The 14,353-nt window shown below is 37.8% G+C and overlaps 1 protein-coding gene across 1 annotated transcript in view; it reads right to left on the minus strand.

Moving 5' to 3' along the window:
• Positions 1-1,710: 1,710 nt before the first annotated feature.
• Positions 1,711-14,353, minus strand: part of LOC100748560 (delta-1-pyrroline-5-carboxylate dehydrogenase, mitochondrial) — a 58,937-nt gene continuing 46,294 nt past the window's right edge. Inside the window, exon 8 of the mRNA XM_033324732.1 lies at positions 1,711-2,811. The gene's annotated coding sequence lies outside the window, so the exon portion shown is untranslated. The remainder of the gene's footprint in view (positions 2,812-14,353) is intronic.

Consider the following 14,353-nt stretch of genomic DNA (forward strand, 5'->3'; position numbering starts at 1 on the left):
CCAGTCCAGTTATGATATGTAAGTAGGTAAAACAAATCTCTAGATCTAGGTACGATTTTTTAAATTATATTCATAAAAATGTTCATTTGTATAAATGTCACCATCCTGGTCATTACCCTCGAATTTCAACACGCTAATGTCTTCGTTACGGCCTTAGATTACGGAGAAACTAGGTCAGCCGAGGGTCTAAAAGCTTCGAAAATATCGATCACAGGCTTGAATAACTTTTGATATCATTGTTGTCGATGTCGTTGCTCGATATTGGTGAAACATCGTCGCAAAGGGGGTAGATAACTGCCGAAGGAAAAAGGTTTAGGTATTATCTGAAGATGAGGTGAATGGTTCGAGGGGTTATTATAGGCTTTTAGGGTACGTGATGACATGGTGATTATCGCTGTTTGGATAATGAGAATAACATGTAAAAAGTATCTAGCTGTGTAAAATGAAGGTGAAGGATCGTTTGGTGATAATTCAACATCATAGAAGATCACTAAATTTTAGTAATCATTTTACTATGAAACAGAAGAATTTTAATATAACAATTTAAAATGGAAACAGTCTATTAGGTTCAAAGATAGTCTTTATTGATAGTAAGTTGAAGAAATGTTATCAAAGCTAAAGATGTAATTATTAAGACAAACAATATTTTAATATTGTAAACAATATCCTAGCTCTAAAGCCAAAGATAATTTTGCTAATATGCACACATGTAACCTTCACGCTCCGAAAACAAACCTGCCCCCAGGTCACTGTCAACAATACAACAATTCCTAGCAAGGACACAGTCGGATACCTGGGCATAACCCTGGACAGGAGATTAACCTGGAAAAACCACATCACAGACAAAACAAAGCGACTAAAGGACAAACTCAAAAAATTCTATTGGCTCACTGGCCGACGATCCAAACTAAACACACAGAATAAAATGACCCTCTATAAGACCGTAATAAAACCTGTCTGGACCTACGGAATCCAACTATGAGGAACAGCAAGTAATTTCAACATTGAAATACTTCAACGCTTTCAATCGAAAACGCTAAGATCCATTATAAATGCACCCTGGTATGTCACCAACGAACTAATACATCGCGACCTCAAGATACCCACGGTCACAGAGGAACTAGCAAAATATAGCGACAGATATAGCAAAAGAGTCAACAAACATCGAAACCCCGTAATTACTGGATTACTTGATACGTCGGACCAGATCCGTAGGCTGAAGAGACACTACCCGTTAGACCTAAACACTAGATTTAATTAGATATTTATATTAAGTAATATTTATTTATTTATAACGCTTCCTTATAAATTACACTTATCTATAATAAGTATTAACTTATTATAAACAATCAGCCACTGCGCCACGCCAGAAAAAATTACTGAAAATTCTCAATGCGAGAATTGATCGTAAATTTTAATAAATAAAAAAAAATATGCTATCAATTTAGCAATATATTCAATTTTAAAACTGCTTCCCTGTAGAAAATAGGAAATTCTTATCGTATTCTTTCTGTATATTCTTCAATTATAATAGCGTCGAACAGTATTTAAATAATTTGCTAAATAAAAATGGTAATTCAAAAAGGCTCGTATAACGCGCATATGTATTCATAAAAATGTATCGTAAATCTTCGAATACTTTCGTGATTCACTGTATATTTATACTACTACTACACATTCACCCTTAAAAAAACCACCTAAAGGAGGAACTATATCCAAGACATTTTAATCACTATGTCCACCAAACGAATCGTAGATTGCTACCACGATGATACCACAATCAGTATATTCAGAGAGTTTCGGCCCAACTACTGAGTCGTGTTAAATCAGAGTTCCCATTTGCTTTGTGCTAAAGAGGTTTGCTTACCGCGTTGGTAGCCCGCTGCCACTATGTGTCCAATATCGCAATAATGTTTGCCACGTCTGCTCGTGTACGTCCATGTGGTACGTCTACCTACACACATACGTACGATCCTGTATGCCACGTGACAAGTGGCACGTGTGTAAAACCACACACGGCGAAGCCATTGATGCGCGGAGGCGGCGAAAGACGATAACATCGGTGTCGCGTGTATCCAGGCTCGATCTTAATATCCGCCACCGTGCAGCTACCTTAATTGGTATATTCTAGAGCTGTCAACGTGCTTGAATTATGACCATTTAATGTTTCTACATCGTGCACATCGTCGATTTTCAAGCAATGCAAATAACCAGACACCATTTTGTCTTCTTTCTTTCCATCTCTGTTATCACGCGCCTCTTTATCTCTCACTTTGCTCGTCACTCGTTAGACACCACTCAGCTTTTTACCCGTTGGTACTTATCTGTCAATCTATCTGCGTTATCCTCTTCAAACTCCCAAACCCCTCGTTTCACCTTATTTTCCTCGATTTTCTCCCTTTCCGTCTATCTGTCTCCTTTCCTGTGGTTGCACCGCGTTTGCTCCTATCGTAGTCAATTTCAGCCGATAGACGCACACGACAGCTTCAACGTTTATACTGAGCTGCCGTGCATACCCTTAATATCCGCCAGAGCCTGTAATTAAGCCTCCATTCCCCATTAGGCTCGGTTCCTTGGCCACGGTTCCCCGGTTGGAAATCTCTTCGATCCTTTTTTTTCCATGGATCCGGAAAGACCGGGTATCCTTCCTACGATCAGCGGGAATTATCTTCTTGCTCTAGCGTTCCGCGTTCGCTTCTTTTGCCAAGTTTTTGCTGCTCTTCACTTGGCCTGTATAATCGTTCGTCTACTATGCAACGTTCTTCGACGGAACGAAGACGAAGGCGGACGTTAGTTAGTTGCATGCGAATTCTGTGAACGATAAGGAATTTTATATCGTGTTATAACGTATAGATGAACTCACGTTGGTTAATTAAAAGTTATTTTATGATGAATAATTTATTTCGTGCGTGCTAATTGATTATAATTAACTCAAGATTATTCTGAATAATGGATTTTATACATAAGAGTTGGTCGAATTATTACAGTACAATGATGTGAGAAATTTGGCAAAATTTTTAGGAAATACGTCTAGGACGATCTCTTATAATTTTTCTTCCCTTGTTTTCAAATATGTTTCTTGTTTTACGTGATACAGAATACAACATAGTGTGCAATAGAATGAAAAGAATACGAGCTCCTAATATTATACCAGAATTATTAAACCAATGAATTTTCAAAAAAGGTATGTGTTATGAAAGGAAAAGATTCTTTATATCTAAAAAAATACATATAAAAATATAAAAAAATTACAGAAAATACAGATGTATCTTGCCCGTTGATAGAAAAATACAAACTTCTTTATTTATATTTTAAGTTTCCATTTCCTTATTGTAGAATTCTATTCCTACCATAAATTCTATTTCTTCGCCATCATACACTAATACATCAAAGGCACCCAATCTACGAAAAGCCTGCAATTTACCGTAGCAACAGAACTCTAACGAGAGAGCGTTAAGTAAATCCTCAAACGAATCAGAAGCAAAACGAAAACAATTTTTCGATTCGCCTTGTGGAAATTGACTCGATGGAAAGTTGATAGATCCCAGAAACGACCCGCACAAACGTAAAACGGACTTGATTCGGTGTCCGGCAAGGAGATAGCCGCGACGGCTCGCGACGGAACTGTAAGAGTGGGCGGAAGCTCGCATCGGTCGTCCACCATCGCGGTCCTTTGCCAGCTCGAAATTGGATATTGAAAGTCCGCGAAGTATTGCAATCAACCTCCGATTAATTGCGTCCTTTGATTTACACGCGCCTCTCGGTAGAGAGGGAATTTTATATAAAAGTTGATCTGGACGATTCCGCCCGCGCTTGCTGGTTGGGGCATGCAGACGAGGAAAATAAAAAGAGAATAGAAAAAAGATGAAAGCTTTTCAACTTTTTTGTAACTTTTCTCCGCGTTTTGCTCAAAGGCAGCCGTCTTTCAGGAAAGTAAAAAAAGAAATGGGCAGGAAGGGTGTATCTGATGAGCGACTCTCGACGCGGAATATCTTCTTGAATTTTCGCGGACAAGTTGTTCGACAGGGGAGAGAAGAAATGAAAAAAATCGTCGAAGAAATCGGAGTCTTTTTTCATTCGGTTCTCGGACGTGGAATTTTATCGCGGTACCCTGTCTCTCTCCCTGGACGATAGTTACGATATCTCTTCGCGGAAGATTCGCAATTAAAAAGTCGGCAGAGTGACGGCGGTGGCAACCCTCCCACGGGGGGTGACGGTTCATCGAAGTTTCGCCTTATATTGACACGAAACGAGGCGAGATTATGCTCCCGCTCGGATGGAGTCGCTGAAAGACGACGGTTCGACGATTCCTCGATAATTCCTCCTCTCGTTTAACGGATTCTCCGGGGGGAATGTTCCCGGATGTGTACGAGTTACTTGTTTTTTAAGAGGAGTGGAATGCCGCGATATCGAGCAACTTTCCGTTCGATGGCTCGACAGCGGAATGTAAGTTCCTTTCGTAGAGTTACGGTACGCTTTGCGATAGTTTTCTATGGAATATTCAAAGGTTAATTTAGGAATATGGAAAAACAATAGGGTCTCAGTTTACTGGAATATTTCTTTCGTATAGTTATTAAATAAAAGAATTGAATAAATCCTGTTGCTAATTAAAGTATATTTGTGCAGGTAAGTTGGGACAAGAATTGATCTTTTGATATGTTTTAGTTGAAGATTATTTCAAATGATCGTTTCTTACAGACACGCACTTCTTGAAACGAGTCGGTCATTTAATTAATCTGAAAATTAGTCTTTACAGAAAAGAATATCTTTTCATGCTTTCAAATTTATATTCCTTCTATAGAGTCTCATATAATATACAAATTGCAAAAGATCCTGCAATTTTTCTCACTTGAAATCCCTTTCAATTCGAGAGATCGAATTCGTTGGGAACAGAGCTTAAAAGCAAGTAAAGGTACCCTTTAAATATTTAATACCGTAGAACACATTGGCGTTTCAAAAAGACGAACCGGGTGTTAAATTCCTCGTGGAGAATAGCGCTCGACTTCTCGTCCGATTCTCTCCTGTTCAAAATTCAATATTCCGGAAAACACGTCGCCGATATTATGATATTTCTAAGCTCATAATACCGTAACACCGCAGCATGACGGGAGCACTCGGTAGGAAAGGGTCGATGTCGGAGAGAAAAAAGAGGTTCGAACGAGACAGAGGTCGAGGGCCAGAAAATGGTCCCATATTGGAAGACCTCTAATACAAAGTCACTTCCTCCTCGCCATAGCTGCTGCAAACATGCTGAATATAATTTAATATCTACATAGCCGTTATCATAACGGGTGACTCGGTACGTATCGATTCAATTTGCTGCTACTTGTTTCTTTGCATTCTCTAATATATCTTTTTTCGAGCGAATAGAAAATAGAAACAGGGAATTTGAAATATCATATAATAAACACAATTTATAGCGCTATACAGTAATATCCTATTTATGAATCTATCGAAGATGGAATTCTATTTTATACGTATAGAAAAATTTGTTTATGCTTCGCGCGAAGATATAAAAATATAAAAATACGGGAACTGTGTAATTAGATGAAAAATACAAATATTACGATACTTTCGTGATTACTTCTCTCCAGGATACTCCTCGAAAATTGATATAAGTTCGTACAACAAATTTCAATGAAGCCAATAACGAGCTACTTTCGCCTACAGGAAATTACAACGAAAGAGGCTTTTAGCCATCGTGCCAGGATATAAAAGTATAAAAATTGTATTAATATGATTGAAAATACAAATACTCGAATTTCTATTCGATTTGTGATTAGTCTCTCTTCAAAGACACTCTTGGAAAACCAAAATAAATCTGAACAGCGAATCCCGGTGAAGCCGGTAACGAGCTTCTACATCTTCCAGCGGAAAATCCACCATAAAATTCAATCGAAGAAATACACCATGGTGGTAGTTCCATTACTGGTCTAAATAGACGCTACGTAGGTAATTACCCCGTTAAATCGGTCGAGCCGAAGAAGAAGTAAAAGGAAGGAGGGGGCGTTGAAGAGTCTCGACACGTCTTTCATCCTTCGAACCAGTTAAATTGAATTTACACGACGTCGTATACAGAAGAGGGCAAGAAAGGCAATGGCTATTTCACCTGAGGGATGCCTTTAAACCGAAACGTGCCGCGATAATGTAACACGGGAGCCGGATAATGGAACTTATGATATATCATGGCGGCGGCATGGATCGGATGATCCCGCATTCACCCCATCGTCCTCTCCTAGCGTAGTAATATCTTCGTACCAAGAGGCTTTTACTTGACAATGACGTCCGGGCAAATTAAAATGTATATGCAGCGAAACAATGGCTTCTCCGTGCTTTCATTTCTTTTCTTTCTTCTCGTTATTGTGTGTAAACTGCACATGTTTATGCACTTATGAAGAATTTCAAAACGTGCAAATGTACATAATATGCATAAATACGTAAAATATCTGAAACAAAGCGCTCGCTATAATGTTTAGAACGCGGAGCTAAGTTTAAATAAAATACGAAATTGTCACGCTCTATGATTTTCCAAAGGAGTGTTCTTTCTAACTTCTTTATTGCAAACAGATGTTAACGGGTTAAAAGAAGTTTTGGGAGTGAAAGAAGTAAAATACTATGAAGACCGTACTGCACTAGTTATAGTGCTTATTTGTTTGTCTCATAGACAACCTTCAACGTGTCCTACGCTATCCTAATGCCTAAGGATGTTGAAAAGGCCTTAATGATAAATCCACTGATAATTCCCAAACAAAGTGCTCTTTTTCTTCCTCTCCTTTCCCTTTTCCTGTTTCATAAGGGAGAAAGGAAGAATTTTAAGAACAATCGTTATTGTTTTGTCACTAAATATAGTTCCTTGTATCCTATATCATATACAAACAATCCAATATCCTCAGAAAATAAATAATAAAGAGTAATAATGCGGAAAGGTAATAAGAAACACGTATAAAACTTAATAATTGTCCCTTTCGTTGTTGCATTCTCGCGTTTTAAGCCGGCGAACGTGATGTGTAATAAGAAAATGCGACACGCAGGAGAAACGCGGCGATTATAGGTGAATTAACCATTCGAATCTACGGGAACGAATACGCGTACAAATCGTAACAGCCGCAGAGTTAAGCTCCATTCATCCGTCGTTGAACGCCGCAACTCCTGGCTCCGCCTCTACCGTGGCTACGTGAGATCCGGCGTCACCGCAGGGCTTAAACGGCTTTAAGGATTTCTCTGAAGGCGTGAAACGTGCCCCCCGTCGCCCTATGAACCCGCGATTCTCTCTTTTTATATGCAATGAAAATTCCTCCCGCCGTTCTGCTAACTTCAACCGTCGCTTGATAATAAAATTTGTCCGTGAAAATAAATAGCTGGTGGCCACGAAGAGAAGATGTGACGCGAACTTTGACGATAACCGGGTCCAGACGATTGTATCGTTTTTATTTTTCGTTTCGAAGCTTCTATCGTTCGACCTGTTAACCGTACAGAATGATTTGACTCGTGAAAGATGAATTTTGTCGGAACGTTTAGCCTGTTAATTGCGAAGTTTAGTTTCAAAAATCCCTTACGAGGAGCGCAGGTAAAATCAAGCAATGGCGAGTATACACGTCGACCGCAGAGTAAATGCTTCTATTACAAGTTTTACGAAAAACGTAACACAAAACGAGGAAGGACTACATTTTTATTCGATAAAAAATTAACAATCGATTGTTGAAAAAAGATATTGTAATTAAAAACTTAAAAATTGTCAACAAATAATAAAATAAAGTACACGAAACGATTCGAGAAATAGCCGATACACGCAGTAAAGGACACAAAATAATTCATATATTTGTACAAATGTGACATCCATGTCAATATATTTGCTCTTCTTTTTATTGGTTTTTATTAATCTTTCATATTGTAGCTATAGAAATTCTTTATTAACACGTTTACTGTATTAGTTATATCTACTCAATTCTTAATTATTAATCACACGCGAACTCTTACTTCCACGGTTTTATTTCGTTTTATATTTTAATCCTTCTCCTTCTGCCAGTTTATAAAAGAATGTGAGATAAGACTGTTAAAAGAATGCGAGAGTTCCGAGTTATGAAGTAATGTAGCGCGTCTGGCTACAAACGATCCGTTTTCACTTGCTTCTCTACTTCAGTCTCCCCTTCTTCTTGCATAACCGTGAGAGTTCAGATACTTTTGTAATGAGGGAAAGAGATGGTAAAGAAGAATTTTCTCCTGTTTCATTCTACTACATCTCCTTCTCCCCATTCCAAAAACCAACTTATACTTGACTATTATAGTGCGAATATTATTATACAAGATACGACCAAAAGTTATTTAGTATTTTATATAATTTCTTGTACAGAAATAAATCAAAGCTATGAAATAAAATTTATTTCCTCTCAAATACTCAATCTATGTTTTCACCAACTTTTTTCCAAGTTTCGTCTCACATAAGAAAATTACACGAATATTCTGATCATCGCTCCGAATATTTATTATAAATCTTCCTAACATTGATACACGTGACCTATAACAGCATTCTCCCTCTCTGATCTCCTCTTGAAAGTAATTAACAATAGAGAAAAGCTTGAATGGACAGTGTTGGCCACGGCGACCTTCGTCTGCTGTATCAAAACATCACACTTTCAGTCCACACTTTATAAATCAAATTATATTTTATACACTATATACCGTTCAATCTGCCGAACACACAACCTCATATATCAGGAAGAAGGGAAAAAAGGAAAGCAAGAGAAAGAAGCAAATCCCAACATGCATCTAAGAAATCTCGAAACTTTCTCCTCGGAAAAATCCAGTCTCCCGAAATCTCCGCGACCAACGAGATCCACGTACAAGTCAAGAGACATTCCCTCTCGAAACTCGAAGCTCCTAAACCCTTAATGCTCCCCGACGCCTGGAATCCATCTAGTATATCTCTCTTCTGGTCCATTCCCTAGCTACTAAACCATTCCTTTGCTGCGTGTAGAAACTCGAATCGGACGAATATAACGCAAGAACGAGATCTCTCGATGACGTCGCGAGGTTGTCACTGGGAACAAGTCACACCTCAAAGGGTGCCAAACGTCGAAACGAAGCAGGAAGCGAGCCACCGCCTTCAGAGGATTCACTCTCTGTCCTCGTCTTCTTGCGCCACATTAACCTTAACGACCTTTTAGCCAGTTCCTTTTTTGAAGGCGGTCCGCGCGTCAGGGAGGGCGGATTTTTTCCTGCCAGTTCCTGAGATTGCCGTGTCGCCAGCTCAGCGCCTCTTAATGTTGCCTTTTTCCTGTCTCGACGCGACATCCACCCAGTGTCTGACGCCTCCCGATTTCCTCATTTTTACACTCCACTTTTGATGTACTATTAGCGCTTTTTCCTGCCACCTAGACAACTATGTAACGTCAGTGTGATATAACTTGGGGTACCGAGTTTTTAGAGCAGTCGAGAAGGATGAGAATTTGGAAATTTAAATATGAGGCTGAAAGTATTTCAGTTATCAATACTTGAAAGAATAGTAGTCTACTTTATAAGTAGAAAGGTAGAAAAACGCAAGAATGTTGGAAATGTATCTGTAATGTAAATGTAAATGTAAAAGGATTTACATATGCTATCTTCTTGCTATGAATAAAATTATAGGAAGGAGAGCCACACATCTGACTTATCTGGATAATAAAATTGAAAATTTTATTGGAAGAAGTCGGTCAATTTGGCTTCTGAAAGACTGTGAAAAGATAATTGTTGGAGAGATTGGGAAGTTTCTTGAAATTTTAGTTGGTTTCTGACGATGTTTATGACGAGTATCGACTTGAGAAATTGTATCTCTGCATAACCATGATTACCAAAAACAAGTTGAATAAAGATTCCACACTGTATATTTCTATACTCTTCCCGCGCTGCAGCTATTAATTACAAGAAAGCTTTTGATGGGCGGCTAATTATCTTTTAACGACATTCTAGCCATTTATTTCGCGAGGAAACGATGGAGAGAGATTAAACGATAAAACGTAAAAAGTGTTCCCGATTCGGAGGGTTATATCGCTCCGATGACACGATCAAATTATTATGAAAGATAAACAATGAAAAATAAGTGAGATCGACTTAAAATGATTGAAACGTACGTGAATAAAACATCATATTCAATTTATGGTTTCTACGGCAGATTGCGCGATATTTCATGGTATTACCTGCAGATTTCTGTTACACGGGATTAACAAAACTCGCTGTTTACTGACTAAAGTGCACGCCTTTTAAACGGCGCACACGTGCACCACGCTGAATACACACTTTACAATCTTGTTTTTCCTGTTCACCGAGAGAAGTATTAACACCGGATGACGCTGGTCGCCAAGCGTTTCCCCCGGTTAAACCTCCGTGCGCACACAATGCTCTTCGTACGCCACCGAGGCACTTTTGTTTCGCAAAACGAAACGAACATTGTCGTGAGTGATAATAATTATGAACTGCGAGATGCCTGTATTTATTACACGTTAAAATAAATTCCACTCTTTACCCTTCCGTGCATTTCATTTTAATTCCATTATATTCTTCGTCTTGTTCAACCTATTACACATTTTATAATAATAATTATTATTGACTATATTTTATAATTAACGCTATTCTTTAGTATTGTGGCAACGTCATTTAAAGAATATTTATGTTAAATGACGGGATCGGTTAATTATAATAATCGTATATATTGTAGCATTTACATATTAATTAATTAGGTTCAAGTATATGAAATTATTCATTACTAAATTATTAAACAAAGACTTATTTCTTGAACTAAAGTACACAACTGAAAAAAATATCTTTAAACATCGCAATAGTGTCATAAGCTTACGCTTAATAAACAAGGAAGATTTTTTTCATTTAACTTACAGAAAAATCTGATATAATTCTCAAACTTACAAAAGTAGGAAACATGGAAATTCTTAATTCCCCGAGTAAGCTAAAAAGAAAAAAGGCAAAGATGCTTAAAAAATTTGCCAAGAACGTTTACTGTGATTGTTTCTGTAGATCTGAAGGGCGATTTCATCCCTAGTGTTAAAAGTACGTCCGATATTAATGCAAATCGGAAAGGATCTAGTGACACGTACCGGTCGGAACATCCTAAGATAGTTTGCAGTACGTGTAACGTCCGTTCTTACGACGTTTCACGAGCCAGCTGAAAATTTTTCCCGTTTTCGCCTCTAGCTTTGGTCGGAATCTCGTTTGCAAAGAACGCGCGTAGAATATCAAAAGACAGAGACGACTGGAATAGAGTTTACATGGCCTCTTTCCTTCCATGACTTCCTACAAAATATCTTTGCAACAGAATCGACAGTAGCACGATCGAAAATTTTCCAAAATGATGAAATGATTGAATGAATCCATAATGAATGCATCTACGTTAATCGTCGTCTATTATTGCTTCCAGAACAAATGAATAAGAGATAATTAAGACTTGAATGAAATATTATTTTGGTATACACGATGATGAAGGTTGAAAATAATTTCCAAAAGTTTCCATTGCGATATACGTAATATTGTTCAATAGAAGCGCTGCATAAGCGTGGAATTGAATGGCGGCAATATCGCGACTGAAGTTCAACGTTGTCACGATTTCGAAGCACGGAATTCGCAAAAACAATTACTCGGCATTATTGAAATTAATAAATGCCCAATGGACAGATAGCAGCCACATCAGCAATATTAATGAACATTAATAATTCGAATGTCCATTGTAATTATTAGTTGCGGAATTTAATAGAACTCTAAAGAAGGTCGAACATTCGTTTTGGATTAACACGGAGTTAATTAAATCAATTACGGTACGGATATTTATTTTCACAATATTAGAAATACGTTATTGCGCTGTTTAAAACTTATTATTGCATAAAATATAAAACAATTTATACCAGCGAATCGCTCAATCAGGATTTCAAACAACTCTTACGACTTTTTCACAAATTTCAATATTTTCTACATATTTCACCCCTTTCGTATCTTCCGCATAATAAAAACAAATGTTCTTCTATGTTATTCCATGCGTAATAAACTTTAAAAACTACTATCGCACAAGAAAAAAGGATGAATTTACTTTCCTAAATCTCTCAATAAAACTCCCAGACGACCTTTAAGCTTCCTATTTACAACGTACAATATCTTCCACGTATTCCATATTCCATCGAAACCTACTTAACGAAAACAAATTAAAAATGCAGCAACCGAGCAACTGATGCTTGCATTACTTGCACGCGTGGTCAGAAATATTAAACAAGAGAAATAAAAAGCAAATCTTTACGGGGGGAAAAAAAACACTCGCCTTTTACGTGTGCAAAAATTTTATCAAATAAAGGATCATCCCTTTACAAACAAACGAAAAAAATAAAAGGGAGAACGCAGACGTGTACAAAAAACAGAAGCGGGAGAAAAAGAGCTCTTCGAACGAGCTGTTGAGCCTGGCCACGGGACTCGGCCAGAAAAAAAGAGAGAGACGGAGAGAGGAGAGTTGGGTTGGCCGAGATTAAAAGTGAAAAATCGCTGCGACTTGGCTGTGCCTTTTAAAGCGGCCAAACAAAGCCGCGACCCTCCGGTTAAAAAGCGGCGGAAACACTATAGAGTCGATGTGTTCCGGTATCTACGCGCGTGGCCCGTTTCCTTGTAAATTATCCGCGTGACCAGGCCCGCCGCGTAAACTCGCGCACGAATAAATTCATTTGTTATGAGAGAACCTCGTGGCCGGACGTTATCGGACGAAACGCGTCGGAATTGCTTAACGAAACGGAATAGCCGTTCGCTTATCCCTCGTTCCAGCCCGTCTCTCGCTCTCCGTAGTTTTGTTTCCTTCCACCCCTTCATGTTTATCCCAACCTTCTCGCTTCACCATTATCGTTGCTCTCGAACCATCCCCGATTTTCGTTTCTTTTTTTTTTAGATTATTTCAGTTTTTATTAGAACGTTTTATTTAAACTACTTATGTTAGCTTCTTTCAAATCGATTTAATTTTCGAATTTGTTGGTTCATCAAATTACTCTTTGAACTTCTTTCACGTTCGCTCAATCGAATGCTCTTTATTGGAATTTCGTCTTTGTTTGTTCTTTTCTGTTTTTTTTTCTTTTTTCATCAGTTGCTTGTAATCGTACTAAATGATTGTATGGGCTATTAGCAACGTAAAGGAAACATAGACATAAAAGGAATGGAAAAATCATGTGGGATGATAGGTCAGTATGAATTTGAAGTATTTTAAAAGAGTTAATAATTTTTGTATATACTACTTGCTTTATGGTAGTTAAAAAAAAGTACTTGCGCATATCCCTATATTCCCGTGAAGTATTTTTTTAATCCAATTTTATATTTCGTTTTCACAGTACAAATTTTCTGTACACAAACAAACCTATTACTAAATTATTATTAATATACTTACATACAGGTTGGTTGGTGACTGGTGGTACAAGCGGAAAGGGGGTGATTCTATACGAAAAAAGAAGTCGAAAATATAGAATAAACATTTTTTTTTAATTTTTTTTTTTTAATTTTTTTAAAGATCTACAGTGAGATCCGTTATAACGAGACGTGATAAAGTGCACGCGTACCGAGCGAAAATTCAAAGTCGATTTTCTCGAAAACAAAGCCTCGAACGAAAAATTTTTATTCTATATTTTCGACTTCCTTTTTCGCGTAGAATCACCCCCTTTCCGCTTATACCACCAGTTACCAACCACCCTGTATGTATATGTCAATATTAGCTTTTTTAACTTGGATAGATTTTTGGCTAAAGAATTTTCTAAAATAAATATGGACTTTAAATGAACAATTTCTTTCAATTCTACCTGTGATGTATATACCTATGATTATACTAAATTTTCGACACGTAGTGTACGTACCGACAACACAACACCTCTCCGTCTCCGTTTCTCCTTGAATCAGCCTGTTTCATTGGTATCGCGACCAAAATCGGTATATAGTATCGCGATTCGACAACAAATTTTAATTATCATATCGCGAGTGAGTTGCCGTTCGAGCGAAATTAATCGCACTAGCCAGCGAACAGGAAATCGATACGCGAGGGTGGCGGAATCGTCGGAAATTCGATTGCGCGAAACGTAGTTCGGAGCAATTAGGTCGCGTTCGACGATGGAATTCACGAAGAGGCCACCTTCAAAGACCATCGTCAAAGACGTAGCTTGATCGAAGGCACGTGGGAAAGTCTCGAAGTACCGGTTACATCGTTGTAAAACAGTAGAGAATGCACGAAAACAGACATGTACTAGTAAACGTGAATAGTGTGTGTAGAATAGAAATAATTCGAATAATAGAAATATATTCGCTTAAAAATATTTACAAAAAATGTCATATACGTACATATGTACATACAATGACCCCC

Source organism: Bombus impatiens, unplaced genomic scaffold (assembly GCF_000188095.3).
Source record: "Bombus impatiens unplaced genomic scaffold, BIMP_2.2 scf_0060, whole genome shotgun sequence".
Classification (NCBI taxonomy): domain Eukaryota; kingdom Metazoa; phylum Arthropoda; class Insecta; order Hymenoptera; family Apidae; genus Bombus; species Bombus impatiens.